At 42.7% G+C, this 18,787-nt stretch overlaps 1 protein-coding gene across 2 annotated transcripts in view; it reads left to right on the forward strand.

Moving 5' to 3' along the window:
• Nucleotides 1-542: 542 nt before the first annotated feature.
• The window catches only part of trps1 (trichorhinophalangeal syndrome I), a 106,748-nt gene continuing 88,503 nt past the window's right edge, over nt 543-18,787 (forward strand). For both annotated transcript variants that reach the window (XM_062410052.1, XM_062410053.1), the window contains exon 1: nt 543-1,482. The gene's annotated coding sequence lies outside the window, so the exon portion shown is untranslated. The remainder of the gene's footprint in view (nt 1,483-18,787) is intronic.

An 18,787-nucleotide genomic window follows, 5' to 3' on the forward strand; every position in this document is an offset into this window, starting at 1 on the left:
ACTATCCCTTTAAGAAACAAACTCAGTGGTGTCTATTTGGTTTTGATATAAACAAGATGACAGTGTGTGTCACTTTAAAAGTTGATTTCAGTGTCTTTGAAATATTATCTATGTAAATAAGTGTGTGTCACAGTGTCAATGACTTTGTTTATACATAAACACGATTAGAGTGCGTGCCACTTTAAGAGTCACAGTTCCTGACTGCAGTGTCTCTGATTTACTGTCATCTGTGTGAAGAAGTGATGACGCTGTGTGTGTGTGTGTGTGTGTGTGTGTGTGTGTGTGTGTGTGTGTCACTTTAAGACTCGGGCTTCTTGATATTAATAGAGCTGCTGTGTCTTCCTCCCGTGACGTCATGGCCACCGGCAGAGAGGTGCTGTCACTCTCCTCTGAACCACAACACAAACCCGACAAACCCACCGGAACTGAACCGGCGGCTCCCATCGGCCTCGGGTCGCTGTGAATCAACAACAACAACAACAACAACAAAAAATAACATCAACTATGACAACTACATGAACGTGGGAGGGGGGAGGTTTTGCGACAGCACTCAACACCAAAATTAGCCTCCAACTCTCCCTCAGACCAAAGGGAGAGAGAGAGAGAGAGAAAGAGAGAGAGAAAAGAAAGAGCCAGCCACAGTCACAACGTCCGACATCATCACCAGAAACAAACAAACAAACAAAACAAAAAAAGAGAAAAGCCCCGAAAGAGACGAAGCGGCCGAGCAGCAGCAGAGAGCAGCCTCCATCTTTAACAGGCTGCAGACACACACACACACACACACACACACAGAGAGAGAGGGAGAGAGAGAAAGAGGCTAACGCTTGTGTTGTGATCAACAGGTAAGCGGCTCCACGACAGCCCCGCGCTAGCAACGTTAGCTGCTCGATGCTAGCTGCTGCTGCTGCGTAGTGAGCGGAAGGGAAGAAAACAAAGCGGCGGCGGGTCGCGATGCTCGGTGCGTAGATGGCGAGGCGGGGATAAAGCGCGTGCTGTGCGGGGGAAGAGGAGGGTCCCGTCCTCGGTAGCACGGAGATGTGTTTGCTAACAGAGGTGAGGGGAGGGCGGAGGGGCGACAATATCAACAGCGTCGTTAGCCGTTAGTAGTTTTTACGACGGGCAGCAGCCGCTTTGCGTCTTATGTAACTAACGGCCTGAGCAGCGTCGGTCAGGGAGAGAGAGAGAGAGAGAGAGAGAAAAAGAGAGGGATCTGGGTTGAATGAGAGAGAGAGAGAGAGAGAGAGATTGAGAGAGAGGGGAGGAGGAAGAGGAGGAAAAAAAAGAGCAGCACCGCTTTGCTTTGAATTCACATGGCACATTTACATTTAGGTTCGCACACACACACACACACACACAGAGACACACACAGACGCTACACAAATACAAATTGAAAGGGGGCTACCGGGGGGACGGCTTTGATTTAAAGGCTGAGTTTGGAGGCGGCAGCGAGGGGACGCGGAGTGACTTAGTCGCCTCAAAGTAGGTTTTGTGTTTTTACTCCTCTTTTCCTCCTCTAAGTTGTCTCTTCTGTTCTATTTTGTTCTTCCTCCCTCAGCGGCATCCCGAGCCCGAGGAAGCCGGGGCGGTGTGGCGTCTGTCGCCCGGTAGCTTCTGCCCCACACAACTCTGCCAACTCACTTTTTTTTTTTTTTTTTGCTGTGTTCCATTTTCATTGATAACTTCTTTAAAAAGGAAAAGAACCCTGACTCCGCACACTCAAGTTCAGATCCGCTGCTGCTGCCCTGCACGTCGCAGATAGTCCGCTTTGCGCTTTTTAAAGCTGAACTCGCTTCTCACTTTTTTTAGATGCTCGTAGTTTGTTTGGGGGTGCACGCTGCGCAGTGGCGATCAAAGGCAATTGTGTTTATTAGGTGCCCGGGAGCAGATATGGCGCTGTTCCGTGCACCTCTCTCATTGTTTGGAGCGCATGGTGGATGTGGATTGTCGTAAAAAAAAAAGAAAGAAAAAAGACCCCCCCCTCCCTATCCTCCTCCTCCCCAAAAAACATCCTCTCCTATCAGTCCTTCAAAGGACAACAAGCACGCACTAGCTCCGACGCTTGTTTATTTATTTGTTTGTTGTTATCGTTAACTTTTTATTTTTTTTGATGCTGGGAAGCCTGAGTTGCCGTTTCCACTCCACTTTGAGAAAGTTTCTCTCCCCCCCCCCTCCTCCTCTCCTCTCCTCACCCAGCTCCCCTCTTCTTTTCCTCCTGTCGTAAGAAACTGTGATGTTCCTTTGAGATAAGGGAGCCGGGTCGGCATGACAACTCTGAGGGGAGAGCAGAGTATGTGAAGCCAGCACAATGAGGCACACACTGCGAGGAAGCTTTTTACATAGTCCTTCACAGTTCTCCAACTCTGCCCCCCCCCCCCCCCCCCCCACACACACACAAAAAGAGAAGAAACTGAGTGTGTGTGTGTGTGGAGCGACTTTTATTCAGCAGATAACCTCAGATTTATAAAAAGAAAGAGAACCGGTCCTAAACTGTGAACCCCCCCCCCCCAACACTTGTTCCCAGCTGTTTTCAAAATGCTGACACTCTCTGAATTTTACTAAGCTGTTAACTATTTAATTTAGTCATAAGGGGAAACGTTTGTGTAGTTGTAAAATAATTGCCGGCTATTCATACTCAAACTTTTTAAATATAAAGTGTATCTGCTGCTTTGGGTTTCACGGCGTCTCCGTGATGAGCAGAAATCACTTTACGAGCCTAGAAGCCTACAGACTAGAAACAAATTCAAACCAAGTTTAGTGTCTTTGCCTTCCAGTGTTTCGTAAAAAAGTTCTCCCCCCCCCTGACAAATTGTTGTTTTTCCAACTTTTCCATGTTTTTCCGCGGCAGCAGGGAACCTGTATACGTGTGTGTGTAGCTGCAGGGATCACTTGAGTAAAGACGCGGTTGCAGAAAGTGATTCACAAGACTTTTTACACTCAGTTTCCAGTTTTTAAAGTCAGCGATCTGTTGCACTAATCTGACTCTGAAGATGTAAATTCAAAGTACGCTTCAAAGCCTGAGCCTCTGTGAATTGGACTTTTGGACGGACGTGATTCTAAGCCGCTTGTCTTCTGTGAGATTTACGATGACGACATTGTTGTTTTTATTACTTCTGTGAAAAGGAACCATGTTTCAAAGTTCCTAAAATGCTGTCAAAGTTAAATGAAGTTTGGGACAGTTTGCTATAGAGGCTTTGAATATTTGTCTCAGTTAAAGTTCAGCACCCAGTATATTAATGTGGCACGTTCAGCTCCATGTGTAACTTCTTAACTGCCTTGTTTTCCACCGCTTTGCATCCGTAATAGTGATCGGTGTCTTGAAGGTTCCACAAATTCCTATTGATATTACTTCTGAATTATTTTGTAATCTGATATGATGATGCAGACTCGGTAGTTTGATAATCAGCACAGCACCTCAGGGCACTTTGTAAGTTATGCAGGATCAAGTGCTTTTTGACAGACGTGTACTTTTGACGGAGTTGGGATAGTTTTAGTTGCAATGTTGTTACCTTGTTGTGACTGAGTTGTGCGTTCATGTTTTGTTAGCTACAACACACTCCAGCCTGCATTTTGTTGCTCTTAATAATGAGTCCAGTTAACATGTTCCTATTTCTGAAAAGGTGTCATGCACTTTGTTCAACTTCTATAAACTTCTAACAAGTTTCTATAAAAGTTGGTAAGAAAAAATTCTATCAATGTAACAGTGCAGCTCTATAACCTTAAAATGTTCCTCTTTCCAGACACTGGATATTATTGTATCTTACGGCCTTGTTCGCTGCTCCTATTAAACGTCAAAACAGTTGACGACTTCCTAAAGAGAACCTCTGCTTGTAAAAGTCTTTCCTGTACGTGTGTGAGACCGAGTGGGAGAGAGCACAGCACTTTTTCTGTGTGTGTGTGTGTGTGTGCGTCTGTACGAGCGGCGGAGGAGGCAGCCGTGACTTACTCATATGGCTGCAATATGTGAAGCCTCTGCGGTGGAACTGGGAAGAGAGAAAGTTTTTGGGGGGAGAGAATGAGAGAGGGAGAGAGAGAACACATGGAGAGAGGGAAGTCAGAAACGTCCTGTTCAACTAGCTGGAATGTATCTCCTGAGTTTTATTGATGGTTTGATGTTCTGTAAGACATGAGGAACAACTGTAGTGATTTTGTGGGCTGCCATGCATTGGTCTTTGGTCGTTTCGTAGTAGTGCTGCGTTACCAGAGGAGGGAAAAAAAGGGCCAGGGCGAGATGGAGTGGAAAAGGAGACTTCAGCCCAGTTCGAGCCACTGCTTTGGGGTAGAATTGTGGCGCTTTCATCGGTAGATGCTCAATTGCTTTCGCTGCCTTTGAAATGAAGGAGGGATGGAAATATTAGTTGTACATTGTCTTTTTTTAAAACCCCTTAATTGGAGTAATCCGAGTTTTTTGTAAATTGTATAACCATCAGCATTTAAATTAGAGGGGGAAATACAAGAAGACAGGAATAACTGTGAACATTATATCAAGACATTTTTAACAAGTAGTTGTATAAGACAAGAAAAAGTTGTAGAGACCTGATGGGTCCTGTGAATTTTACATTGTGCAGTGAATATTCTCACATACGCTAGATTCAAACCTATCATCAAGTGGAAAGCCTTTATGAGGGCAGTTTGTAAAACTTTTGCAAAACTTCTTCTATTGTTTCACCACGTGATACACGGCGGAATCTGTTTTACATTACCAGCTGTAATCTATCAATAGCACAGGGAATTATTCAGAAAAATTCCAGCTGTAACTTCTGCTAATCTGCTGCAGTCCTCTCCACGCGTTGTCCCGTTTCATTGTGTTAAAGTAGACGACACAGCTAACACAAGGCCTGATTTGAGTTTATCTTGGCTTGTTATCGCTGTCTAGCAAATTGGGTAATCTCGTTCTCAAACCTGTTGCCCGGCACAGATGTGTCTGAGGAAGTGAAAAACAACCGCTTCCCTGATTTGAGGAGATAACGCGTCTAATAATCGGTTGAACGGAATAATATAGTGAACTGTGACTAAAGTGGAACTAAGAGCCACTGCTTTTTCAAATCAAAACTTTGATTCTACTCCTGTATTTAACTCTCCTGTTCTACTTTTGTGTATTTTTGCTGTCTCCCTTTGTGTATTTTGATGCGTCAGATAATTAGACGTAGGGAAGCCTGGCTCAGATATTATAGTCGACATGTTTACAGGTGACATTAAATTACCGTCTCCATTCCCCTCAATTAAGGTCCTGTCTCAAATAAAGTCTGCACTCAGTCCATCTTCGTAATGTAACACATGTCATATTGTTTAAACCTAAAAAAGATCACATGGGATTCCAGGTTTTTCTGAGGACCTTTTCGGTTTTGTGGACCCAGAGCTCCGATTTATTTTTCATTTCTGTTCCTATTTATTTATGAACGTGAACCGTCTTAACTCTCCCAGTTTCAAATAAGCAGTAAAAGATAACATCTATTAAAGCAATCAGCTGTTATTCATCTCAACCCTGCCTGCAGTTCAGATAAAGGAAAACATCCATTTGTCACGGATAGTTTCTTTAAAAGAAAAAAAGAAAAGAAGCCTTTCTGCAAGGCTTCTGGCGCTCTTGGCTCAAAGCTCCGCAGCTAGCACTTCTTTACGACCAGCCCTCTTGTTTTGCTCATATCCCAGGGACACAATTGTTTTCAACTTATTTTTATCGTCTGGGCACATTGTTTCTGGCTCTTTGATCGCTTTATATTAGCTGCCTGTAACGTCAGTGATACAGGGATTTGAGCGTATTCTCCTGTTGCAGTTACTGGAAGTCGGTCTGGAAAAGAGTGTCTGCTAAATGCCCAAAATGTCATCCCCACTCTCCGTCTGTGGTTAGCACAGCGTTGTTTAGGCTCGAGTTTGTCTCTAATGTCTTTGGTCTATTTTAGACTTTTAAGTCCTTTTAGACGGCCTGCTTCAGATAACGAGCACATGGTCCTGGTTTATGGTGAAATGATGCTTTCTTCCCTCCCACTTTTTTTTCTGGGGACATACAAATCCTAAACATGGGACAATTTTCCCCCCCCCCCCTCCTTTTGATCCGAGGCAGTAAATAAATCTGTCACGAAGCAGAGCAGACGGATGAAGTGGTGGCTGAGCAGATAACGGTGTATATTCTTGTAGAAGGTTGTGACACCGGCAGCAGTTGTGGTTATAGACTCAAAAGGTCATAATTCTCAACACCAGCTTGCCCCGTGAAAGTTACTGCTAAACTATGCAATGGATCATTGCTTCTAAATGTGCATGTGCTGTATTTGAATCTTCATTGAACACAAACTGTGGCTCCCGAGTGAGTTTGTGAACGCTCTCCTCCGGTCGGGGGAAACCTGCTGGCTCGTCATGTGCCGAGTTCTGAGTTGCAAGTTCTCGTCTGTTCTGACTCAGCAGTGTACTCGTGACGCTGATGCTTCCGCTGCACCACAGACATTCAGTTATCAATCAGTGTTTATGTGAGTTTTGACCTTGTGTAAATAATATAACCAACCAAAACACGGCGAGCGATTTGCTCCAGTGCTGCGTTCAATTAACGTTCAAATAAATCCTGTCCTTATTGAAAAGGAATCAGCGCTCATTTGCTCAATCCATGAAGAAACTAATGGCTGTTTCCACCATGAGAGTCCCGTCTCGTGGAAAGGTTTCCGTCACATATACTTCACAGCAGCAGCTTTTTCCCTTGACGTTCCTTATGTTGGACAAATTGCTTTCATCATATAGATGCGAAATACACATTTTCCACGTGTCCTATAGGTTGTGTGGCTTTGAATCGCTGCTCGTCTGTCTCCAAGTTGTACTGCATGTGTTGCAAGGTTTTGCAAAGGGGAATAAGGAAAAGAAAAAGCGTTTGAATGTTGACGACTGTTTGTCATTAAGGGAAAGAAATGTGGCTGTAAACAGTTGTCAGTTATCTTGAAATGAAACAGACGGAGATGTCATAATTGTTGGCTTCAGAGAGATCTCAATATGAATACGAAAAGTTTGGAAGCTCCAGTTTATTTGTATTAACTCTGCTTTGTAGGATAATTGTGAATGGGTTTTTATTGAGTCTGTAAATACGGTCTGTCAGCCTGTTTACACAGAGGGTGCATTAAAAGTAAGTTTGATGTATATTGTCCACCGGCGTTGTGGCTCTCATCCTGATAATGGTCAATAAAAAGTTCCACTTTTCACCTTTTGAAAATGTGGCTCCACATTAAAAGGTAACGTCCAATTACAATAACTTGTCACAATAGATATTGAGCCAAAACCCGCAGCAAAAATCATTAAAGGAGAAATCAATTTAGCAGTTGCCCTTTTTAAAGTTTTAATCCTTGCATAATGAATTTGAATGAGCTCCAGTATTGGTTTTCCCCACAGCGGTGGTATTTTATAAGATCGTGGTTAGTAGAGTGCACAAAAAATACTTCCAGCTGTCACACCGGGGCCTATATAGATTCATTTATCATTTCATCTTTTCACGTGTTGTATTTTTCACACCATTTGTTAACATGCAGAGTTGCTAAAATGTTTTATTTGGGTTATTTGCTTAAATTGTTTATCTCTTTTGAATATAAATAGTATTTTATACATGTTAAAACAAAGCAAAATAATCTCTCTTTGATTATAATTTAGATTTTGCAGGTTACAATTTTTAATTTTTCTTAATTGTACCAGTTTGGTTTTTGCACATCAGAGCCCGTCTGTGTCAGGATGGCGTGATATTAAATATGTTTCTTTAGAAACCTTATCAACTTGTATCTTAAAGTAACTTTGTTAAAATTTATGTAAAAATAAATGCTTTTCACAATTTTTAGAAATAAATGAATGCACAGAAGGGGAAAAAAGGGACAGTTTATAAGTAATCCTATATGTGAATTAATACTAATTCTCAATGCATATATTATACACATTCAAAAGCCAGTGTAGACTCACAGATTTCGTAGTCTTAATATATTTAGTGTTGTATCAGGTAAGATTACATAAAGGTTTATTACAACATGTTCTTCAGAAAACTTTAAAAAGTATTTAAACTGGAGTACATTCATATGCTGTTTTCTTCAGTGTTCCCATGAGCACGACTCCATCTGCAGTTCCCTCCAGTTTTCACACAATATCCAGCAGATAAATGGTGAAAATTAGCCATGTAAAATGTGTCACTTGCACAAGTGGCATGAATTTGGACGTGATTTATGTTGCAGGCGTCTTTGTGTCGAGGCTGAAAAGGCTGCGAACACACAGATGGAGGGAGTGCTGGAGCGTTTTCTTTAAGTCCTTACTGCTTAATTCAGTGAGACTTCTCTCGAGTAGCAGTGGCAGCTATTTTCCTCTTTTTTTTTTTATTTGAAAGAGCTGCTCCGATGAAAGTAAAAGTTGTCTCACTGCAATGTGAACGCACAATCAATGTTTCCAAGGCAAAGAGTCATTTGATTTCATGTGAATCAACACATCCACCTGTTTCGTGGCAGAAAGAAGAATACTTTTTCCACTCTTCAAGGTTTGACTTGTTGTATTCTATCAACTAGTTAGAATTGCTGAAATAACTGTATTTGATATTACATCAGGTTCTTGCTGAGCTGCTGTAAGTCTGAGTTATGACTTTTTCCTGTTGAATCGCAGGTATTTGGGATGTGGTGGTTGTGTGTTCGCAGGTGATTTGAATTCTCTGCAGCTCAATATATTTCATTAATATGGCATCTGCTCCTGTACGTCTTTCAGATAAATCAGAAACACACCACCTCTCGTGGCCACAGGCTTCTCAGTGCCGGAGAACATACATTTCCAGACAGTTGAGCACTGTTGAGAGATGGTTATCAGTTACTGTAAAAGTCTATCAGCGCTTATCTCTCTTCGATGAAGTCAGAGCTGACTCACTGATTGGATATCTCAGTTCTGAAGGTCAACCGTCTCCTCTGCATGAGTGTGTGTGTAGTCAAACCAAGAACCTGCTCACCCGCATAAACACATTCATTTCTCTCCTTTTCTCCCTTCCCTCCTGCCGTGTCTTTATCTCTCAATCTCCCTTATTCTTACCATAATGCAAACCGAGAAAGACTGTTAGTGTCATGTGGGTTTGATCAGACTACAGCAAGTGTCAAAATACTTAATTTACTCGCTCTGAGATTGCAATTATTTCTGATTTCTAGTGTAAATACACGCTGACAGTTGTTTACTATTGTTTCCTTCTCGGTCACAATAATATTTGTCAGAGGTTTGACTTGTTAAACTTTTTCTTCGGCAAATGTGTGTTTTCTCCAAGTGTATGTTTCGCAGTCAACCTGCATTATCTCTTTATTACCTCTTTATTTCATGGATGGATGGATGCGTGTGTGTGTGTGTGTTTGTAAAATGCTCCACATCCCGTGCGTTTGTTTGTGTGCACGCAACCCTGTCATCTATGATGTGTTTCATTTTATAAAATTACCCAGTTTTACGGTAAAGGGCTCTGTTTTAAATGTGTATCTGCATGCACAGTAAGTTAAATTAAAACTTTTCATTTCATTACTGAAAGTGTATAGTTATGACTACACACTGTACGTGTTGTGGAAGGGGACTCATTTCAGTTTCTTAAAAATGTACTGCGCTTACTCCCCCTCTTCCACACACACACACACACACACACACACACACATACACAGCCCCATTAGTATTGTAGTCTGGGATCTGGCTAAAACATCTGGTGGCTGAGTAACTTTTCAAAGTAGTCTTTGTCCTCACTCCGTGTGCATACATGTGTGTGTCTGAGTGTGGGCCTTCGTGTGTGTGTAATAAGGGGCAGACTTTTTATGGCGTCCCGTCAAATTAAAACTATGATTTAAACGACTAACATGTACATTCTTTTTTTTCTTTCTATAAGGGAATAGCCTCTGCTGATTTTGTGTGTGTGTGTGTGTCTGCGCCTCTGGCTTTGTGCACTATTGAAAAAACATTAGGAAAAATTAAGCATGGATCTAGTAACTGTAATTGACGAATGGCCCGTCTGGCCTGTTGTGTTATTTTATTCATGTAACCCTGGCTGGCCCGGTGTATAACCACGAGACGGCGCAAAGAAAGCAAAGTCAGATAGACCCCCCCCCCCCCCCCCCCCCCCCCGCAAAACCTTCCATCTGGTGCTGCCCAAATCTGAAATTCGGTTGGATGCAGCTAAACCATCTCACCTGCTTTCTGTGAGGTGGGGCCGGCCTTGGTTTACTGATATTGATAATCCCACAGCAGCAGCAGCTTTGGGCTTCACAGGCCACCGCCCCGACACACAGTGTGAGCTGATGCCCTCAGAGCTTCACTTCAAACCACATCCAGTTAGAAAGAAGCGGGGATTCATCTCTGTCTGCTGCAGTTCATTTTCTCTTACGCAGCATTTTTTTGGAAGGCGTAGGATATTGTCCGGGTACGATAACTTAAATGTGCGTGTCTGATGTGATGAGGAAAATCCTTTGACGTAGAGTGAAACGTTTGACATTGAGTAGGAAACCACAACCATGGGTAGATTTTGTTTTTCTTTCTTTCCAGTGTCACCCAGTCTACAGTGCTTGATGCCAGTGATGGGGTTGTTTTTGTAACTCTGCTGCATGGATTTAAATAGAGATCTGATAGCATGTTGAAACATTTCGTCCTGCGTTGAGCTGGTCCAGCTCCTAACTATAGACATTTTCTTGTAGTATTGCAACTAGGGAAAAGCAGTATTGATCTGCCAATTAATGAAGTGAAATATATCCAGGCCCTGATGATAAAATAACCTCCTTCAGCTTCTCAATTGAGAATCTTTTATGGATTTCTTCCAACATCGATGATGGTAAAATCTTAGATTTTTAGATCATGGACAGACCAGGACAAGTCAGATGAGATGTGGCCGTTTGTAATGAAAATCAGAGTAAATTTACTCTTAATTAATACATTTATCAAACATTTTAATGCAACTTAAATTAGGGATAAATAGTTTTTTTTTTACGGTCAGCATTTTTTTTGAAATATCACTTCCGGTAATATTGATAATAAAATGTTTTTAACAGTCCTTCACTCTCTTTTCAAGGATTAGATAAGTGATATTTGTCATGATAGTTTTTTGGGGGTGGTGTGTGTGTTTTTGCTGATGTTTTTATATATCTGTTTTTGAAGTGTCCGCTCTGCCTTTCTGTGTGTGTGGGAGTGCACGGCTGTGTGGATGATGGAGGGAGGGAGGTGACTCTTTTTTGAAATGGAAATTAAGGGGGCACACATCTGGGGGTCTTTGAGACTTTTGTGGGGGGAGATGAGAGGATGGGTTTCAGAGGCCCACAGTCAGAAGCGTGTGTGTGTGGGTAGTTGGGGGTGGGGGTTAAGGAGGCACAGATGAAAAAGAGGGAGGGAAGTGTAGTTTCTCATTTTGGGAGAGGTGGGAGGGAGGAGATAAGGAAAGGGGGAGCAAATGGGGGTGTCTGTGGTCAGAGTTTGCCTGTGGTGTGGGGAGACAGAAAGAGAGAGAAAGGTATGGCTGGATGCATTGCGGGATGAAGGTATGAAATGAGAGGGATGAGCAGAGATGGAATGAGTGACACAAACATTGTCAGAATGAGAGAACATGGACGGGGTCGGACGGATAGAAAACGAAGTGTAGATGGAAGGATGGATGGACAGAAGGATGGATGAGGAACTCATTTACATAGACACGGGAGGGGGAGGAGGAAAAGTGGAGTGAGAGAAAAGGGACAAAATCACTTTCTATAGTCAAAAACTTTACGGCTGACAGTTAAATTTACTTAGGGACTGTGTGTCTGTGTGTGTGTGTGTTGCGATGGCTGGAATAGCACAGTGGGGGGCATGGCGTTTGTTCTGCAACATGGCTTTTAGGCTTTTTACTGCTTCACACACAAGTTGTCTTCTCCCTTTTCTTTAGAGGATGATTTCACCTCGTCGTGAGAACCTCTCTCTCTCTCTCTCTCTCTCTCTCTCTCTCTCTCTCTCTCTGTCTTTCACACTCACATTCTCTCTCTCTTTGAGACGAGTCAGGGAGTGGCGGTGACAGTTTAGCGTTGAGACTTTGTCGGTCGGGCTTCTGTTCTCCCAGTCGCTTGGCCACGCACAACTTTTATACCTGTGTAAAACACAAGAAGGGGCGTGTGCTATCACATCTCTGATGTGCACTTCACCACATTTCACTGCAACCCTGGAAGGACGTGCCTCTTGTGGGATGAGATAAAACAGGTTTTTGTTTTTCAAATAATAAAAATGCTCTGGATTAGTTCTGCTTGTTGTGAAGCAGGAGAATTCTCTGGATTTATTTTACCAGGCACTTAAAGCAGCTTTAACATTTGACTCATGTCGTGAAGGATAAGATGAGACAAGTGACTTTCGCTTTGTTTTTGGAACACATCCTGGTATTCCAGTAATATCGCACTGTGGGCCACCAACGTTACCTATAATACATGTGGGGTTATGAAGCAAAGTGTTTCAAATAGTTCTGAGGGGGGTAAACAGTCTCCCCTGAATAATACTTAAGAGCGAGGAAGCTTTGATGGCGTTCAGTTTTACAGAAGGAGATGGGAGAGGAGGACATGTGGAAAGGGAGTGAAGAAAAGTGATGCGTGAAACCAGTTAAGTTAGCAGCCGTGGTTGAAAAGTGGAACACCGATGTTTTGAGGAACCACAGGCTTGTTGAAAACCACTTACACCCTCAATCTTTGTAATGGCGCACGTCTTTCTTTTAACAAGAATCTTTCTGTAAGACCTTTTGTGCACTGATATTTCAGTGAGTGCAGAGCTCTCACCCGGCTCCACACAGAACATCAGAGCAGCCTCTTGCTAACAATTCAGACCGGGGCCAAAGCACTGACAAATAAAGAGTGCAGCAGGGGGGCTCTCTCAGCCCCACAGACATTTTTACACCAAAATAGCAAATACCATTGGTGTTTTATATCACAGGGCATATGCTGCAATATATGTTTTAGTTATATTACCTGGAGTTCAAACGTGTGCTTCGGAAAACACAGAACCCTTTGGAAATGATGTAGTGAAGAGGTCAGGAGAAAGCAGATATGGTTGGATCTTTGTTAATATCATAATGTCAAACTTATAACAAAATTAAACTCCTCGTGCACCTGTCATGAACTGAATAAGAAGTGATTATGATAAATCGTTCGCGGCAAAAGCAGCCGGAAAGGCGAGAACGTGGCTGTTAATCCTCCTGCAGGTGTGCTTTAAAGTGCGGCTCCTGCAATCTAAATTATAAACCCAGATTATAGAAGGAATTATATGGCTCAGGGCATTCATTCAGTTTCTTGTCGCAAAAATCATTACAGAAAGCATTCCTTGCTCCAGTCGAGGAAAAGTGCCGGATGCTTTGGCATCAGTCACAGGGTTTTATAGAAGCGCTTTATGGAAGAATCAAATCAAAGGGAGAGTTGGTGGCTCCGAGGCACCGTTTGATTTGTGACACTGAGAAATATTAAAGCATGTTTTTATTGCCGTGAAAATTCTGCATTAAAGAAATTACAGTGATCGTTTAAGGCTTTGGATTTTGATTAAAGTCCGTTTTTTTGGAATGGAGTCCAGCCCGGCATCGACATCACCGAGGCACCCCCCGAACCCTCCCAGTCTTGCCTTCCCGATAGTGTTCAGCGGGGAAGGCTGCTTCACTTGGCCGGTGCTCCGACAGAGAGGGCTCTGGAAAGGAATATAAAGTCAACATTGTGGGTTAAAAATGTTCCGTTTATGTGTCTTGCATGTGTACGTGTGCGCGCGCTTGTGCGTCTTTAAGTTTGTCCAGACATTTTTTCCCGTCGGGCCCGGCGCTCGCAGGAAACGTCCGATTCTCCAGGAGTGGAAAGTGTGTCTGTGTGTGTACATGACAGAGAGTTGTGTTTAGTTGTGAGTGTGTAGCGCTGTGTGTGTGTGTGTGTGTATTGTCTCGGTTGATGTGCGCGTGTGTCTGACGTAATGTTTGAGTTTACCCAGACAGAAATGAACCAAACCATGACACACATACATACAGGGGTGTGTGCACGCGTACGCTTGTGCCTGTGTGTTTGTGTTGAAATTCATCAGACTTGTCTTGCAGACTGGTGAGATATGCGCGTGTGTGTTTCTGGCAGAGCCGTAGTTTGTTTTCCGTATTTTGGGGGGGAAAAGACAGCCCGGCAAGAGTCAACAATCAGCATGTTGATTTATGCAGCTACTAGTTCCTTCCATTACGCCTGCAACTAGCACTGAAGCAGAGTTTGTTCTCCATTATTTTTGATGTATGAGAGTCTTAGCGGTGGAGAGCAAGGTCAAAATCAACAGTCCTGCGTTGATTTATGCTGCTCTCGCTTTCCTGCTACTGCCGTACATCAAGGCAGGACATTAACACCATACACAGGCTAATGCGGAGATTGTCTTGACTGCGGTTGGTAGTTTTTGTCTGTTTAAAAAAAACTCTGTGTGCAAATTGAATAAACTGTAAAATGACGCTGTTTTAGAAGTACATATAGTTACAACGGGAATATTGGTATTCCCTGTTTCTAAGACGTAATATATGAGGGGGATAGAGGGGATGCAACCCCCCCAGAAATCAAACCGTCACACTAAATCAAATTTTTTGTTATAAATAGAATACAAATTTTGGTTTTCTCGATTCAATTTAATTTGCAGCTCGAGCTAATATCCAATTTTGTTGTAGCTCCTTTGGCCCCTACCTAGTTGGTATTCTCTGGAAAGAATGACATATTAATTGAAGGTATATCAATCGATTATTCATTGGTAGTTAGTTGAGTATTGGGCCATGCCATTTGGCCTCAACCCCGCCAATCTTCAACCCCTTAGCCTGTTTTGTTACATTTACTAAAGGAAACATGAAGTAGTGGACTGATATCATTTCTTTACTCAGGCACAGAGAGGAACAGGTCTGTTATTGGGAAGTGGCGTATGTCAGTAGCTTGCACGTGCCTCTGTGTCACAGCACAACTCGACAGCTCTGGGTGTGTCCCACAGTAATGAAGATACAGGCCGCTCCCTCGGTTGTATTCCTCCGCAAGCTTAAAGATCTGGTCGATCCGGGTCACTGACTGATCTCCACCCCGAGGGCGAAGATCACTGTCACGATCCCGTCATGACAACGGGTTCTTGTATCAAGACAAACTGGCTGAAGGAGTTTGTGCTTTGTTGTAAATTGTCTCTTCTCATACACGGAGAGCAGTGAAAATTAAGAGGTGGCGCCACTTAACAAGACATCAGCCGAGTCTGAGTGAGAAAAATATTTATGAACTGATTTAATTTCAAATTTGTTTGCCAGTGAGGACGGTATAAAAGAGGATGGTTCATTTTCTGTCAAAACGTTTATTTGATAACTAAAATCAAATGACTACTTAAGCTTTAATAAGGGCCACATCTAATCCCATCTAATTGTCTTCATAATTAGTTAATCTATTAATTGTTTCTTGTATTCATCATTTAGTTCATACAGTTTTTCAGATTTTCCAGAATTTAAGTTGATGTCTTACTGCTGCTCATTAGAAATATTCAGAAACTAGGGAGAAATATTCTGTTTCCTTTCAACGTAATCAAAGTAAAGCAGAAGATCCTCACTCTGGTGAAGCCACAACTAGAACATTGCTGGATTTCTTGCTTAAAATGACTTAAAATGACTGAAAAGCATTCATAAATTGTAAAAGTTGTTAGATTCCTGCAGGTCATCAGCGACTCTGAGCCGAGTGATGACACTGTTCAAAAGGAATCCCTTAGGAACAGCTAAATATGCCACGTGTAACCCTAGACAGTCATCACTGCTCTGTTTTGACACGGACATCAGCAGTTAGTGTCAGCTGCTCAGTGCAGCTCGTAGCGAGCTCCGTTTTCTGACACGTCCTCCACCGGGAGCTATCATGTTAGTTTTTTCTAGTCGAGGGATAGGAACTTGAGTACCTAAGTCTTGTTTCTGCTCAGTCAGTCTTTTTAATCATTATGATAATCAGGCCTATAGGGGACAGTAAAATAACAACAGAGTTGGCTCTTCACAAAGAAAAAGGTTAATATTAAAAAACTAATTTTCCTCCTTCCGTCAGTTTCAGACTCACCTCGGGAACATTTTAAAGCCATTTCTATTCCTTGGGAGTGAGGAACAAATCTCCTTTTTCATGTTGTGTGTGTGTTTTCCTGCTCCTTTGTCTCTTATTCAGCATTTGATGTTAAATCCATGTTGCAGTAGTGTTGAGTCAACAACTGGGGAAAAAACACCTTCTTCAGCGTTTTCTGCCTCCCTATTCCGGGCAGATGTTGTGCTGTAGCTTCAATTTCCTTTGTGCTATTTATAGCATTCCAAAAACAATTACAACCAATTGAGAAACTTTAAAAAATGAAATAAACATATACAGATGCCCTTTTATTTTTCATTTTTCTGGATGCTTAATTTGTTTGGAGCATGAGGGCAGCAGGCAAGGTATGGCCGAGAGGTTTTATACCAAAAAATACTCTTGCTGGTCAATCCTGTCCCTCTGCTTACGTTGTCTGATTTTCCGATTGAACATCTTGCTTTGCGAAGTTCAAATGCAAACAGTCAAAACAACAGAACCATCCGGCAATTTTCAGACGTAGCTTTAAAAGAAAGAGGAAAAAACAGCGTGGTTTCCTGTCCGTCCGACGTGTAATTGATGGAATGTGGAACCGAACTGTCTACATGACATTTAAAAACAAACCAATCGGCACGAGGAGACGCTCTCACATCTGTTGATCTGTCGGGCCGCTCTGTTTGTTTGTGTTGATAATCTATGGCTTTATAAGTACATGCAAACATCAACGTTGTCTTCTTTTTTTTTTTTATTTCAAATCCCTCAAATAAAAGTCACTGAAATAATCCACTTCAGATGGAGGAGTTGGGTTGAGTGTGAGACAATGTGCTCTCTGTGCTCTAATTGGTGGAACATGGAGCTTAACTGTGTCTACATAATGTCTAAAAATGCAGCGAGACACATCAAAAAGGCCTTTCAAAGACAATCTTTTTCTCGGGGACAGACGAGGGAAGAGGGAAATCACTCAAAGGACGAGGAAGGAACGAGCGTAATTAGTTTGACCACCATGTCATTTGAAACGGCATTAGCAATAACAAATCAGAAACAAGTTAGAGATGAAACGAAGATAAATTAAAGGGCTTGTTTTTCATGGTTAAAAAAACGACCGGGACCCAACCTGTGTGCGTTCAGGATGCGTGTCTGTGTGGTTAGGTGTTTAACATATGTATGGCTACATGCATACATGTCTGTGTGTGTGTGTGTGTGTGTGTGTGCGCGTGTGTGAGGGGAGAGTTGGTGAGAGGGTATTTGTGTGTAATCATGTACGTCAGGCCGTCATGAATGGTGTGTTTGAGACGGAGCGGAGTGTGGAGTTCCTCGGGCTGGACCAAATTGGAAACAGAAAAACAAACATTCCCTCGGAACACCCCCCTCCCGCCCTCCAGCCCTCCCTACCCCACCTCCTCCACCCCCACGTCTGCTGGCTAGTGGCGCAGTCCAACCTGTCTGGGACAATGTAACGGTCTATAGTCGGACCGGACCACACGCATTCATGGAGGGGGGTCGGAGCTCAGGAGGCAGCGGCTGTGGTGGTGTCGGGGGGGGGGTTGCTCAGCCACAATGACAGTTTGGAAAAATAGACCGAAGAAGCACATGAATATGACAGAGAGCTCAGTGATGGATTGATGGGAGAGGTGGAGATAGGGAGGAAGGGAAAGCAGGAGGGAGAGGGACAGAGCTGTAATACTGAGAAAACGAAGAAAAAAGAAAGAGATAAGTCATGGTGGCATGGTGGAGGAATAGAGAAAGAGGAGGAGGATAAGGAGAAACCCAGATTGGCAGGGAAAGACAGTGATTGAGTAAATGAATAAGCAGCAGCTCGACTGAGTCAGAGTTCCACAGGGAAAATATTTAGACCCACATTCACTCTCTAACAGAGAGAAAACGGTTTTCTCCCTTTTTCTTTCCCTGTTGTGAAAACGTCTAATGAGTAAGTCGCCCTACAGTTTTTCTTTTTCTTTCTTCTTGCGGAGAGAACATTTTTCTTCCACTTTCTTTCAGCTCTAATGGCTAATGCTATTATGTGGTCAATCATGTAATAACCGGAAGCGTGTGTGTGTACGTGTGTGTACTCGTGTGTGTGTGCACGGTGTAATTTCACAGTGTGGATTTTAAAGCCTGTAGAAAACATCAGAATGTATCAATGTAATCTTTGTTTTTGTAGGTGGGTGTATGTCATAGCGTTTTAAGCCAGGGATCGTTAAACTCTTATGTTCATTTAAAGCAGTGAAATATCAAGCGGTTAAGTCAGGACACTTTTATTTCAGTGTCATGTTACCTGAGGGCATGTGACACTTCCCTCCCATATGTCCTACCTGGAACTCATCATCTACCATGTTTATAACAACAGAAACAATAATCTTTGAGATGGGATGGTCTTCAAAAAATGACTCAGTAATGATTTCAGTAATGACTCATAATGTGCTTTAATACTGATGCCAGCATTCTCCCTCTCTCTCTTCCCCCGTTTTCTTCTTCTTTTCAAACCAGCAGATATCCCTTTTCAGATAATGACGCACTCAAGTTCTCAAATGGCTGCTGTGTTCGTTTTCTAGCCTGTAGTCCAAACAAAGTTAGAGCTGCTCGAGGATGTGGTCGGGTCCGAGGCCGACCAGGTAAACCACCGAGCAGGTGGAGAGCCCATCCCATACGTCCATTAGCTTTTAAAAAAAACTTTGTACACGCATTCGAGCTTTTCAAAACTTTAAGTGGAAGTATCACATCAGCAGGAGAAAGACGGGCTAATATGCACAGCCTCTGCCATCTTCTTTGTTTTATCATTTAAG

The sequence above is a fragment of the Platichthys flesus genome, chromosome 17 (genome assembly GCF_949316205.1).
Source record: "Platichthys flesus chromosome 17, fPlaFle2.1, whole genome shotgun sequence".
Lineage (NCBI taxonomy): Eukaryota > Metazoa > Chordata > Actinopteri > Pleuronectiformes > Pleuronectidae > Platichthys > Platichthys flesus.